General features: G+C 41.0%; 1 long non-coding RNA gene across 2 annotated transcripts; it reads left to right on the top strand.

The window, feature by feature from the left end:
• Positions 1–515: 515 nt before the first annotated feature.
• On the top strand, positions 516–10249 carry LOC121480419. 2 transcript variants are annotated; one of them, XR_005984951.1, is made up of 3 exons: positions 516–637; positions 1132–1219; positions 10232–10249. It is a non-coding gene; the product is annotated as an uncharacterized LOC121480419 (long non-coding RNA). The 2 variants fall into 2 exon arrangements; XR_005984950.1 differs by lacking the exon at positions 10232–10249 and adding an exon at positions 2120–2157.
• The last annotated feature ends 3127 nt before the right edge of the window (positions 10250–13376 follow it).

The following is a 13376-nucleotide window of genomic DNA, read 5'->3' as shown; positions in this document are numbered from 1 at the left end:
AACACTTGGATAATAAGTGACCATCATCTGGGTGTGGTTTCCTTTCGGGGCTCGACGGCTCCCGGGTCTCCCTCTGGTGGCCAAATTAAGCAACAGGTCAAGATGTCAGGAGGCCTTGGGCCTGTGTCCATGATCTGTCGAAGCGCGGGTACCAGGCTGCTGGGCTCAGAAGCGACCTCTCAGGACCCGGAGCCCTGTGCGTTTTGTCCCAGTCACGTGCACGGTTCAGGGCTGTTTTACTGAACCGGGATCACAGGGGTCTTGCTTCTGTGGGGTCACGGGTATTAATTGTAAATTAGCCATTTCAAATGCCTCCCAGACTCTCAAGGCAGAACCAAACCTATTGTCATTTCTCCTAGACTACAAACCCGAGTTAAGTTGCTCATTTAAGTGTTTAGTTTCAATAGAGCATAAACGTGATGGAAAAAAGCCAATTCTAACAGCCGCCCTGGAAAAGCTATTTTTACATGCGGGAGGGGGAAGGGCTGGCTTTGTCTTGTGACTCACTCTTCTGAGAAAGACTTAGGTTGGGGCCAAGGTAACCTTTGAAATAGATGTTTAAAAAAAAAAAAAAAAGAGAGAGAGAAAGAAAAAGTGAATCCAGCATCTGGATGTGTTCTTAGGAGATGTAGAAATCGTAAGTAATTATTGTGGGAAGACCTTTATTGGAGGTCAAGGAATCCATGTTGGCCTTCTCATGGTTAGATTAACTCTTACTTGGGATTTTCACACCTTTTGTTTCATGTGCTTCAAATGTTTCTCCCTCCCCTCGCTCTTCCTGAATGAACACTTAGTCAAAAGTAGATTCCTGGGGATCCCTGGGTGGCTCAGCGGTTTGGCACCTGCCTTCAGCTCAGGACATCATCCTGGGGTCCTGGGATCGAGTCCCGCGTCGGGCTCCCGGCATGGAGCCTGCTTCTCCCTCCTCCTGTGTCTCTGCCTCTAAATAAATAAATAAATAAATAAATAAATAAATAAATAAATAAATCTTTAGATTCCTTATACCCTGTTATCTTCTCAATATCGTCTTTTTGTTACAGTTGGGTTTTGTTTGTTTCCCTGTTCTAGCACTGCCATACTTACAGTTATATTTGTTGTCTTGTTCCTCCCTCACTATGTAAAATCCCTCAGGGTCATGGATGTCTAATCAGACGGTGTCACCAGCTTTTGGAATAGTACCTGCCAGAAAAGTAACACGGAGTAACTACTTGTTGAACAGGTAAGTTAAGTTCAAACACCATACCTCTAGCCTTAGTCGGCTACTTTCTGGATTCTTTTATATACCGTGTAGCTCTTTCAAGCCTCAGGTATTCTTTCTCTTTCATGGACTCTCAGTAACTACCGATTTATTTTATGGTTCCTCTTTCCATAATGTGAGAGCTATGGAGTGGAATAGAATCTCTATGGTTTCTTAACTTTAGCCCCTCACCTCCCCCCCAAAAAGAAACTGACTAATCCAAATTGTCAGAGTCCGTGTTTTCTCATCTGTAGTATTTGATTTTACCCTGGGATGGGGCTTCCCCGGGTTTTGATTTCTGAATTGGGAGTTTCTTCCACATGGTGTTCCCCTCCTCTCTCATCGGGAGGAAAGGGCCTACTAATTTTTTCTTCAAAAGAATTTCCTTCTCCTGATGTGGGAGCGAGCTAGATTTTGCCACTGGCAAAGCAAGGAGAGGAAGGGACAGCCTTGTCCGTGCAGAGATTTAAATACCCTGGAATTTCAAGTGGACAGTTTTAATCTCTGAGAACTGTCAGACCAAACATGGAGGTCAGAGAAGCTCAAAGCTTTGAAGTTTTGGTTTTCTCATCCATTTTGGTTTTCATATGCAAAAAAGGCCTGCCCACTTTACAGAGTTGTGATAATCATTATAATAGCATTTATAGAGCAATTCTTTTTGCCAGTTACTGTTCTATGTATATAATACTACTCTGCGTGTGTGTATATATTGTATGTGTGTGTGTGTGTGTGTGTGTGTATATATATATATGGCTGGATTTTTTTGTGTATGTGTGTGCATATATATATGTGTGTGCATGCATATTTATATGTGGCTGGATTTTTTATATCTATATACATATGCCTGGATTTTTTTTAAGATTTTATTTTTTTATTTATGAGAGACACACAGAGAGAGAGAGGCAGAGACATAGGAAGAGGCTCCCTGTGGGGAGCCTGATGTGGGACTCCATCCCAGGACCCTGGAATCACCACCTGAGGCAAAGGCAGGTGCTCAACCACTGAGTCACCCAGGTGCCCGAGGCTGGATTTTATATATGTACACACACATATAATCTCAGCTATCCTTTGGGTAAGTATCATTTTCCTGTTTCACTGTCGAGGCCATGAAGGCACAGAGAGGTTAGGTAACTTGCCCTGGGTAACACAGTAGTAGGTGGCAGACCACGTACACAAACCTAGGCTGTTGGGGTCTGTGCTTTTAAAACCATAGTCCCACTAACCTGGCACAAGATGAGTGTTACTAAATACTAGTTTTCTGTCTCCTCCCTTATTTCCATGAAAATGATCATTACTTTCTCAAAGTATTTTAGTACAAAAACGTAGAAATTTAGACCCAAACAGTCCCCTGCTCTTTCAGATAAGGAAATGGAAGCCCAAAGAGCTCAAAATATTTGTTCTGTGTGGCTGGATGGGACTAGATCTTAGCTCTCCTAACTCCTCCGGGAGAGAATGATGGTTCTCCATACTAATGTGTTCTATTTCCTTCCTCTTACCATTTATGAAAAGAAAGGGGGAAAAATTCCTTTTATGAATCTCTCTCTCTCCCACCCCCACCTTGTTTTCTGCAATTAAAGAGCACATGCTGCTCTAGCTTAACAAGATAGAATGTGCTGCCTCTCTGCCAGAGCACACAGAGGGAGTGAGCTAGATATTGCCACTGGCAAAGCCAGGAAAGGGAAAAATTAGTCAGCACTCTTCTGTTCTCTCTCTCTCTCTCTGTCTCTCTCTTTGTCTCTTGCCTCTTGATCCATTTCCTACTTGTTTCTGGCTCCAGCTCTCTGTTCCCTTTCTTGGATTATGAGTATCAGAATCCTGCTGGTGCCCACACTGGTATAAATTCAACACTGAATACAGATAGGAGTAGTAAGCCAGGTTGTCAGTGGCCGCCTCATCTTTTTTTTTTTCTCCTGGATGAGAACAGTAGAGAAAACGCTGAATTCCTGTCTTCATTGTGCCGCGATCTCAATACCTGCCTTTCCATGATTTAGTTAACCTGCGATGGCCATAATTTTCTCACCTTTCTATGAAAACACTCTCTTTCCTATTGTTTTCTCACAAGGAATTCTGGCTTGGTCCTGAAGAAGTGCTGTGCTAAGGCTCAGGAGACTGCAGTGTTTGGGTTTATTTTGTTCAGCTTAAAATAAAATTTCTAAGTATCACATATATGTCTGTAGTTGCAAAAGTGCAACAAATCTTTACAGTCTTTGAACAGCACTGTTTTAAAAGGTCACAATATGTAGTGTTATGCTGTAAGCACAGAGGATATAAATTTCAAAAGAAATTTATGCCTTTGCTATCACAGAAAAGGAAATTGAGATTTTTTTTTCTTCTTCTTCTTTTCCCCTTAGTAATTTTCTGTGAATTGGACCTTGAAGAAGTAAAGAAAACAATAAAGGGAGCTTCTCGCTGGACTACCTGTTGGATGATGACTAATAGTGAGAAATAAGTTTGAAAAAATAGCTTAGGTTCAGATAGTGGAAGTTCCTGATATAACATACTTAAAAATAAATTTATTGAATTTTTCCATCATGCAAAGGGTTTTGTTTTGTTTTGTGTTTTGGCATATGCTATGAAATATAATCATCACACTCAACCTGAAAGAAGGGGAAACTGAAGCTAGGCAACTTGCCTGAGTCCTTGAAGAGAAGGCACAGTTCCTTTCTAGGAATTCATAGTCTACAAGAGGGACAGAAAGAGACCTAAAATTGTAACTCTTTGTTCTCAGGTCTATAATAGAGATCGGGTCAAACTGTAGTGTGTTTCAATGCAGGGAATGATTATCTCAGATGAGGAGCTGAGAAGGCAGCACAGGCAATCTTTTTTTTTTTTTTTTTTTAAAGATTTTATTTATTTATTCATGACGGGGAGAGAGAGAGAGAGAGAGAGAGAGAGAGAGAGGCAGAGACACAGGCAGAGGGAGAAGCAGGCTCCATGCAGAGAACCCAACATGGGACTCAATCCTGGGTCTCCAGGATCACACCCCGGGCCAAAGGCGGCACTAAGCCACTGAGCCACCGGGGCTGCCCAGCACAGGCAATCTTGAGGAAGATAACGGCAGTATTGCTAGAGCTGGGTGTTGAAGAAGTAGGGTGTTTGTACTAGTGACCGGGTGGGTAGGAACATGTTGGTCAGAGGGAATGGAATATTATAGGCACAGAGATCTGAAATGCAGTGTTGTAGGGGCACCGGGGTGGCTCAGTTGGTTAAATACCTGCGTTTAGCTCAGGTCATGATCTGGGGTTCTGAGATCGAGCTTCTTGTCGGGCTCCCTGTCAGCAGGGCATCTGCTTTTCGCTCTGCCTCTCCCTGCTGCTCCCCCTGCTTGTGCTCTCTCTGTCAAATAAATAAATAAGTAAATAAATAAATAAATAAAATCTAAAAAAAAAAGAAATACAGTACTGGGGAATATAAAAAGTGATGTGAATGAAATATAGAGTAAAAGGGGGAGGGTAGTGGAAAGTGAGGTTGGAGAGGCATGCATGCTAGATTGCTAAGGGTCTTGGATACCATGGGATGGTATTTGAACTCACTCCTTTAGGCCTGGGGTTTTTGGCAGAGCACTCCTTCTAAAAAATGGACATTTTATAGAATTCCAATACATTTATTTACAGAAGCCACTGAAGAATCTTCATAGCACCCTGGAGATTTGATTAACATAGTGCTATAACTATGATAGGCAAAGCGGAACCACTGAAGAATTGTGGGTTTGCCCAGGACTAAGGGAGAGTCCCTGGATGAATTGGTCACTCTAGTTTTATTAATTAATTAATTTATTTATTTATAAAGATTTATTTATTTATTCATGAGAGACACAGACTGAGAGAGAGAGGCAGAGAAATACCCAGAGGGAGAAGCAGGCTCCCCGCAGGAAGCCTGATGCGGGATTCGATCCCGGATCCTGGGATCATGACCTGATCTGAAGGCAGGCGCCCAACTGCTGAGCTATCTAGGCATCCGTGGTCACTCTAGTTTTAAGCAGGAATGTAACAGTTAGCATGAAAATGACTAGTAGTGGTTTGGAGGATGGAATGGGGAAGCAAAGGGAAGAAATGCAAGGAATCTAGCAGTTATTGGATAATACTGTGTTCCAGAGGGGTCCTCATGGCCCCCTGGTATTATTGCTAGACATTGTTTATCTTGTCTTTTTAACAGAGACACTGAAACTCAGAAAGTTTAATTTACCCAAGGTCATGTGGCAGTAAGTTGCACCACTGGGATTTAGATCTAGCACTGTTTAAATCCAACGTCCCAAGGCCTATTCATTATATCCAAGGGGATGTCCCTGAAGGCAGGGAGAGACTATTATTTAGAACTATAAAACTGATGAGGCAAATGAAAATGTGGGGAAGTAGAAGGAAATACAGAATAGTGGTGAATATCGATATTTAGGGACAGGAAGAGAAAAAGGAGCCATATCCCATATGATGCAGGGAGAGAGAGAGAGAGAGAGAAGCCAGAAGAGTGTAGTTTGATTAAAGAAGGTGGGAAAGGTGATTTCACAGAGGAAAGGATGGTCCCAAGTGTCAAATATGGTAGAAGCTGAGGACAATGAGAACTGTGGAAAAGTCACTGGAGCTAATTTTAGAAGGTTGTTAATGAACTGTTTCAGGCAGAAGGCACTTTGGAGCAAGTGAGTGTGGTAGCTTTGTAATGTTGCCAAATTGACTGTATTTCTCAGACTTTCATTCCTTGCACGTTTCACTTTACAGGTGGGCCACAAGTGATATTAATGTGGAAGACTTTGATGATGGGAGGGAAAGAGCAGTCATTTTTTTTTTTTTTTTTTTTTTAAATTTCAGAAGGCAGTGACTGGTGCTTTTGTAGCTCTCCTAAGTTGTCTCATGGCTGTTGGCTCTCTCCTTGGTGTGGGGCGGCTGCCAGACCTGCACCTGTTCCACCTTCCTCTGAAGCCTCCCTAAGCTTCTTGGACTCCTGGGCCACTGTGTGTTTAATTCTGTAATGAAGAGTGCCATCTGCTCCCGCAGGACACCCGCATCACCAAGACTGGAGGCAGTGAGAAATGACAAGGCTTCTAGTTTGTGCTTGCGGGTTCCAGCTTGTCCTTGTTCTCCCCCACTTGGTATCCATCTTCTCTTTCCAACTTGACCTGCGGTTGTCACACACCCACATCAGACAAAAGTCCACAACCTTACAGAGAATGTTCACTTGATCTCACAATTATAGGAGATCCGTGTTGTGTGTGTACATGTGTCATATACATACATACGTAGATATCCCCCCCACATATATAGATTCGTATATATGCAGTATATGCCTTGTGTGGCTTTACTTTTTTGGTTGAACTCTGGCTGATACAGTAAGAGATGTGGAAAAGGAAGCAGCAAGTGTACTCCCTGGAAGAGTATGGTAGTCATATGATAAATGTCTACTGAGCCCCTTATGTGCCTGTGCTTGGTTCAGAGAACATAGTGATGAACAAAACTGATATGGAGAGGAGATTATAGTCTAGGGAGGGAGACAGATGATGAAAAAGTAAGCAATCAAATATATGTTACAAATGGAATGAATGCTCTGAAGGCAGAAACCAAAACAAAACACCTCCCCTTCCCCAATGACAAGATACTAAGATCAACATAGAAGAGATAGGGATCCCTGGGTGGCGCAGCGGTTTGGCACCTGCCTTTGGCCCAGGGCACGATCCTGGAGACCCGGGATCAAATCCCACGTCGGGCTCCCGGTGCATGGAGCCTGCTTCTCCCTCTGCCTGTGTCTCTGCCCCCCCCCCCTCTGTGACTATAATAAAAAAAAAACAAAAAAAAACAAAACATAGAAGAGATAGATTGTTAGGATTGGGAGATCGGGAAGCATTTTCTCCAATGTGATGTTCAAGTTGAATTCCGAAGTATAAGTACAATTTTCATTTTTGGAATAAGGAATGGCATGTATTGGCCTGGAAATAGGAAAGAGTTGCAGGTATTCAAAGAGCTACAAGATGCCTGAGCAGTGGAGTCAGGTAAGGGAGAGGGACCTGAAGCGAGACTGCAGAAGAAAATTCTGTGGCCAGTCAAGGATTCTGGAATTCATCCCAGGAGTAATGGAAAGCCATTTTTATTAATAGTTAAGATTCTCTGGTTGCAAACCAGAGAAATCCAAATCAAAGCAGCTTAAGAGAAAAACAAATTTTTATTGGTCTCTATAACCGAACTGGAGGAAGTGCAGGCATGGAGGTGGCCTTAAGGTGGGATGGGAGGAAGGATGTTAAGGTTGTCCAAACTCGTTTTTTTTCCCCTCTTCACATGTCATCACATTGATTTCTCTAATTAGATTTTTAAGAAGACTGGATCCACAAATCATACCTTCAGAGCTTTCCCTCTAGCCTCCACCACTGTCCCGACTGTATCAAATAAACTCTGAGTTATAAACAGATTATTCTGACAGGGGAAATAGACAAGCAAGTGGCAGCAGTTTCTCACATCCTTATAAAATATTGTCTTCACAATGAATTGCACCAGATTTTGAAAAAGCATAACTATGACACCTTCCTCGTGTCTGGACATAGAAAAATGTATTTTTTGTACCAGACTATGGACTCATCCCTCCAATATTACAGTCTCACCCCACTTAGGTTGTGGTATACAATCTTGATAAATGCATTCAAGCAACATTTTATTTTAAATCAGTTCTGAGGGCTTCAATTTTGTTAGCACTTTTTGTAGGGCCCAAGATGCACTAGGCAGTGAGAAGCAAACATGAGATTATGCTAGTTTTATCTTTTTTTTTTTCTTAATCCATCTTTTCATCTGAGAAACAAAATCAAACCCATCTCATGTTAGCTGCACTGGCAAGAATGTGATAAAAACAAAGTATTCTCTCTTGGGTGGGAGCTTTACCTAAGTGTATGAATCAGAACCCTTTTTAGTGGTAAGTATCGGAAACGCCTCAAACTGACTTGCAAAGAGAATACTTTGGTAAACATAGTTGAAAAGTCCAGGAATAGGATTGTCTCAAGCACAGCTGGGGTTTTGGGCTGAAATGATTTCAGTGGGACTCAAGTTCTCCTTCCAGTTCTTGACCCTGCTTTCCTTTTTGGGGCTGCATTCTGAAGTAGGTTATTTCCATGTCCTGGCCCCTTGCTACTCAGCTCTAGACTTAGATATTCTAACAGCTTCAACAAACACAGCAGAAGAAGGACTTCATTTTCCATATGGGTAGAGGATTCTAATCCAGACATATCTCGAATTTGAACCGACTGTGATTAGGAAGGTGGATATATATGCATGGTCAGCCTTAGGGTCCCACACCTGCTGTGAGCTAGGACTGGAAGTGGAGGCAGCCTCATCTGAAGCGCAGTGGGGCTGGGGGAATACATCCTAGACCGGCGAATAAGAACCTGATGCTCACAACAGTCAATCCCGTGGCTGCTCAGCATCCTGATGACCCTAGTTCGTCCATCTAACATAATGCAGCCGTTCACAGAAATAGAGCCCTCTCCAAAGGCCAATGACTCAGATAGTCAGTTAGTAACCTATTCAGTTCAAAGTTCATGGTATCTAGATGTCACAAATTCCTTCTTGTTTGGACTTAGAGGTCTCTTGTGATTTGGGGATCTAGCAAAATAGTATATTTGACCATTCTGACACATCTGTTGCACAATTATGAAAGGAAAAAAGGAGTCTCATAATTAAAAGCCATCATTTTGTGGGCGCCTGGGCCGCTGAGTTAATTCAGTATCCGACTCTTGTTTTCAGATCATTATCTCAGGGTCCTGGGATGGAGACCCCTGTCGGACTCTTCACTGGGCATGGAGCCTGCTTAAGATAGATCTTCTCTCTCGCGGGCAGCCCAGGTGGCTCAGCTGTTTAGTGCTGCCTTCAGTCCTGGAGACCCAGGATCGAGTCCCGCCTCAGGCTCCCTGCATGGAGCTTGCTTCTCCCCTTTGCCTCTCTCTTTCTGTGTCTCTCATGAATAAATAAATAAAATCTTAAAAAAAAAAAAAAAAAAAGATTTTCTCTCTCTTCCTCTGCCTCTCCCCACCACTCTCTCTTTCTCTCAAAACCAAAACAAAACAACACCAAAAAACCCCAAAACTTCCATTTTCAGAGAAAAAAGGGAGACAATCTATAATGGCTATTGATCTGTGGCATATATAATACCGTAAAAAAAACAGGATTTGCAGAAATTCTCACCTTAGCAGTGGTGGAATTTCCTTGGTCAGCTAATCTCTTTGTCAAGAGCTCTGTTATCTGAAAAGCCTTTCCTCTTCCAGTTACCTTATGTTGTCACAGTTGAGGTGGTCATTAGGGAAGTTTCTTCCATTTATTTATTTATTTATTTATTTATTTATTTATTTATTTATTTATTTCTTGCCAGTCAGATTCCTTTGGGGAAGGTTCAGGGGACTTGAGTGTTAATTGCCTTAGGAATTAAGTAATCATAGGCTTTTGTTTGCCAGGCCTGGGCTTTCTAAGGTAATATGACTCCTTTATAATTTTTTTTTTTTTCTGTTTGTATTCCCTGAGCTTCTGATCAAAACCAGAGTTCTTTTTTCTTCTCTCTTAGAAACAAACATCGGTGCTTGGCCACCTATTAGCTTGTAGCCTGTGGACCTCTGTTAGGGCCCTGAGGGGGGTGGGGGGTGAGACAGAGCTAGTTAACCCTTTCATTTCTGGCAACATTCCAGTGACTGCCTCTTTGGAATTAGAACAATTGTTGCCTTTGTCAAGTAAAGAATGAATAATGGGAAGTGACTGCTATAGGTCTCTGGGTATGAGTATTCTGGCTTCATTAGCATTTGCTTTAGTTTAGAGTATAGAATTTGGGTATTCTAATCCTGGAAAACCAAGACTGTCAGACATCTTGGATTATTAACCATAGGAAAAGCTGTATTTTTAATCTTTTCTGTTTTTAAACAGACTAGCTTCAAACACAGCTTGGCTCTTCCTTGTTGGACCTTACCAAAAAAGTAAACATTCTAACATAGTGAATTTTCTTTTTTTTTTTTTAAAGATTTTATTTATATATTCATGAGAGACACAGAGAGAGAGAGAGGCAGAGACACAGGCAGAGGGAGAAGCAGGCCCCATGCAGGGAGCCTGACGTGGGACTCCGTCTCTGGTCCCCAGGATCAGGCCCTGGGCTGAAGGTGGCGCTAAACCATTGAGCCACCCCGGCTGCCTGTGAATTTTCTGTGGGGTCCTCTGAACATATTTTCTATCCAGTCTCTAAACATCCAGCTTTGCTTGTTTGATACATGGGGAGTCCAAAGATAAAATAAGCAACTATGTCTCTATTATAAGAATCAAAACTCCACCTTAAATTGTGTTACACCAAGAAGGTGATATATTAACTTTGTAAGTGAAAAGTCCAGGGACCGCCTTTGTTTTAGTAAGCTATGGCTGTGGTAACAAAAGATTACGGAATGGGCAGCTTAAAAAATAAATTTATTTCTCACAGTTCTGCAGACTGGGAGCCCAAGATCAAGGTGTCATCAGTTTGGTTTCTCTGTTCTTGGCTTGCAGATGGTCATCTTCTCTCTGTGTCCTTCCTTGGCCTTTTGTCTGTGTGCATGCATTCCTGGTGTCTCTTTCCCTTCTTAAAAGAACAGTTGTATTGGATTCTGGCCCACCCTTATGACCTCATTTAACCTTAATTACCTCTTTAAAGGCTCTATCTCCAAATACAGTCACATTGATGGTTAAGGCTTCAACATACGAATTTTGATGATACACAATTTAGTCTATAACTACTGTTTTCATGTGCATTTGGACTGAGAGCCAAAATGAGATCATCAGGATTCTTTACTTTCTTCTCTGCTGGTTTTATGTTCAATCAGGCCTTCATGTGCTGGCCCTTTGACAACTCTCTTTTATGCTCTTATGATTTAATAACTCCAGGGGAAAGATACATCTTTTCCTCAATGATTTTAATAAGGAATTCTGCAGTTGCCTCCTACTGGCCTGGAATGGAAACTGCATATCCTTGGAACAATCACTAGGGCCAGGACCATAGGATATGTGATTGTCCAAACTTGAGTCATATGCCCATTCCCAGACCCAAAATGGAGGTGAAGAGCTTCAACTTGAACCGAAGGAACTTGGGGTAGGGAAGAAGGTATTTCTTCAAAGGAAAATTCAGATGTTGCTATCAAGAGAATGGGGAACAGATGATGGCAGGCAAAGTCTAATAAATACTACTCCATGACATTTAAATTTTCTTCTAAAGCCAAGATGCTATCACTTGATCCTGAGTCACTGAGTATTTTGAACCATGTTGATCCATTGTTTTATGACTTTATTTATAAAACTCAGAGTACTTTCCACAAGCCTTAGAAGAGTAAAGGAAACATGAAAGTAATTTTGAAGCACAGAAGTGTTCATGTATCTTCCTCTACTGAAAATGCTAAATTGGACCCTCATAGTAACCAAGCACCAGCTGTCATCTTAAGAAATACAAAGGTGAACTTCACTGCAAAGGAGCCTCATTCTGAGATTTGTTATCTAAGATGGTCCTCTGCTGGTGGCCATAAAAATAGAATTCTATAAACATACAAATGGCCACCTAAAAAGAACACAAATTTTCACATACGGAAGAACAATGAAATTCTTTATATCGATGTTGATATATTCTGTATTTAGAAATAGTCAATTAATAACTATTTCTGTCTTTCAAAAAAAAAAAATCTCTGTACTCACTTACTCAAATGGTAATCTCTTCTTTTTTAACTCCAGTGTTGTGTTACAAATTCTGTGCATATTTGCCATTCTACTTCTTTGTTTTGCAAAACTATTCCCTATAACGTGGTGCTTTCCTTTTCCTGCTGTTTGTAGCAGTGTCACCAGTGTTTATCAAAAGCCAGGAACCATCCCATGAGGATAGAGTTATTCTTACCGCTTAAGTTGTCCGTATTATGTAGAAGACGACTGTAGGTTATATGGAGGGTCCCATATTGGCAAATGTTTATAAAACAGAGGATACTCCACTTTCTGTCCTTTGGTGTGAACTAGTTAGTTTCATGCAACATCTCCTTTTCCTTAGTTGTGAATTCAGTCTCTAATGTTATCGTTCATTTATATGTGGTTACTGCATTTCTCTTCTCTCTGATAGACCAGGGATAAGAGGTTTGTCTCTTGAAAAAAAAAAAAAAAAAAGAGAAGAGAAAGTATTCCTCCCAGAGATGCACCCCTAATTACATTTTAGGGAATGAATTACAACCTTATTTTGGGGGTTATTTTTTTTCTTTCATTTTTCTTTATCTGTACTACAAGATGATTAACTTCAACTGGACAGAAATGGAATTTGGCATGACACTGTCTAGAATACCCTGTGAACAGAAATGGAGATATATAGTTAATACTGTTTCCTCTAGGGATTAAGACTAGAGGTCAGGGTGGCCTGGAAAGTTGGTGTTCTGTTTTACTTAAAAAAATAAACTTCCGTAAAGCATTATTTATAGTCACAAAAGTACAAACATTTTAAGTATTACAGAACAATGATTTTATGAATTTTCACCATGGGAACACACTTCTTTGACCACCCCAAGCCAGAAAATACGACAGCAACAATGACATTACAAGCTCTTCTTGTTCTCCTCCCAATCATACTCCCTCCTCCCAAAGGCAACAAATACCTTGACTGTTTTTTTCCCCAATCTCTACCACTTATTTTTTTTTATGTGACAGCTTTATTGAGATATAATTCACATACAATACGAGTCACTTGTTTATAAAGTGTATAACTCCATGGTTTTAATATATTTTCAGAGTTGTGCAATCATCACTACAATCAAGTTTAGAACATTTTCTTCATTCCAGAATTAGCCCCATACCCATTGGCAGTCACTCTCTACCTCCCCTGTCTTTCCCCAGCCTTTGGTAACTACTGATCTACTTTTCCTCTCTATGAATTTGCTTAGTTTGGATATTTCATATAAATGGAATTGTACAATATGAGCCCTTTGTGTCTGGCTTCTTTCATGGAACATCATGTCTGCAAGGTTCATTCATGACACAGCATGTGTCAGAGCTTCATGACTTTTTACTGCTGAATAGCATTTGAACTATTCTGAATGTTAAAAGTATAGATTAATTTGCTATTTGGGAGCTCTATATGAATTTTATTCTTTGTATCTGGTATTTTCCACTCGACATTCTATTTGTAAGAAAAGATGTATTTTATT

This window comes from Vulpes lagopus, chromosome 21, assembly GCF_018345385.1.
Source record: "Vulpes lagopus strain Blue_001 chromosome 21, ASM1834538v1, whole genome shotgun sequence".
Lineage (NCBI taxonomy): Eukaryota > Metazoa > Chordata > Mammalia > Carnivora > Canidae > Vulpes > Vulpes lagopus.
This window is presented reverse-complemented; position numbering and strand designations above follow the sequence as displayed.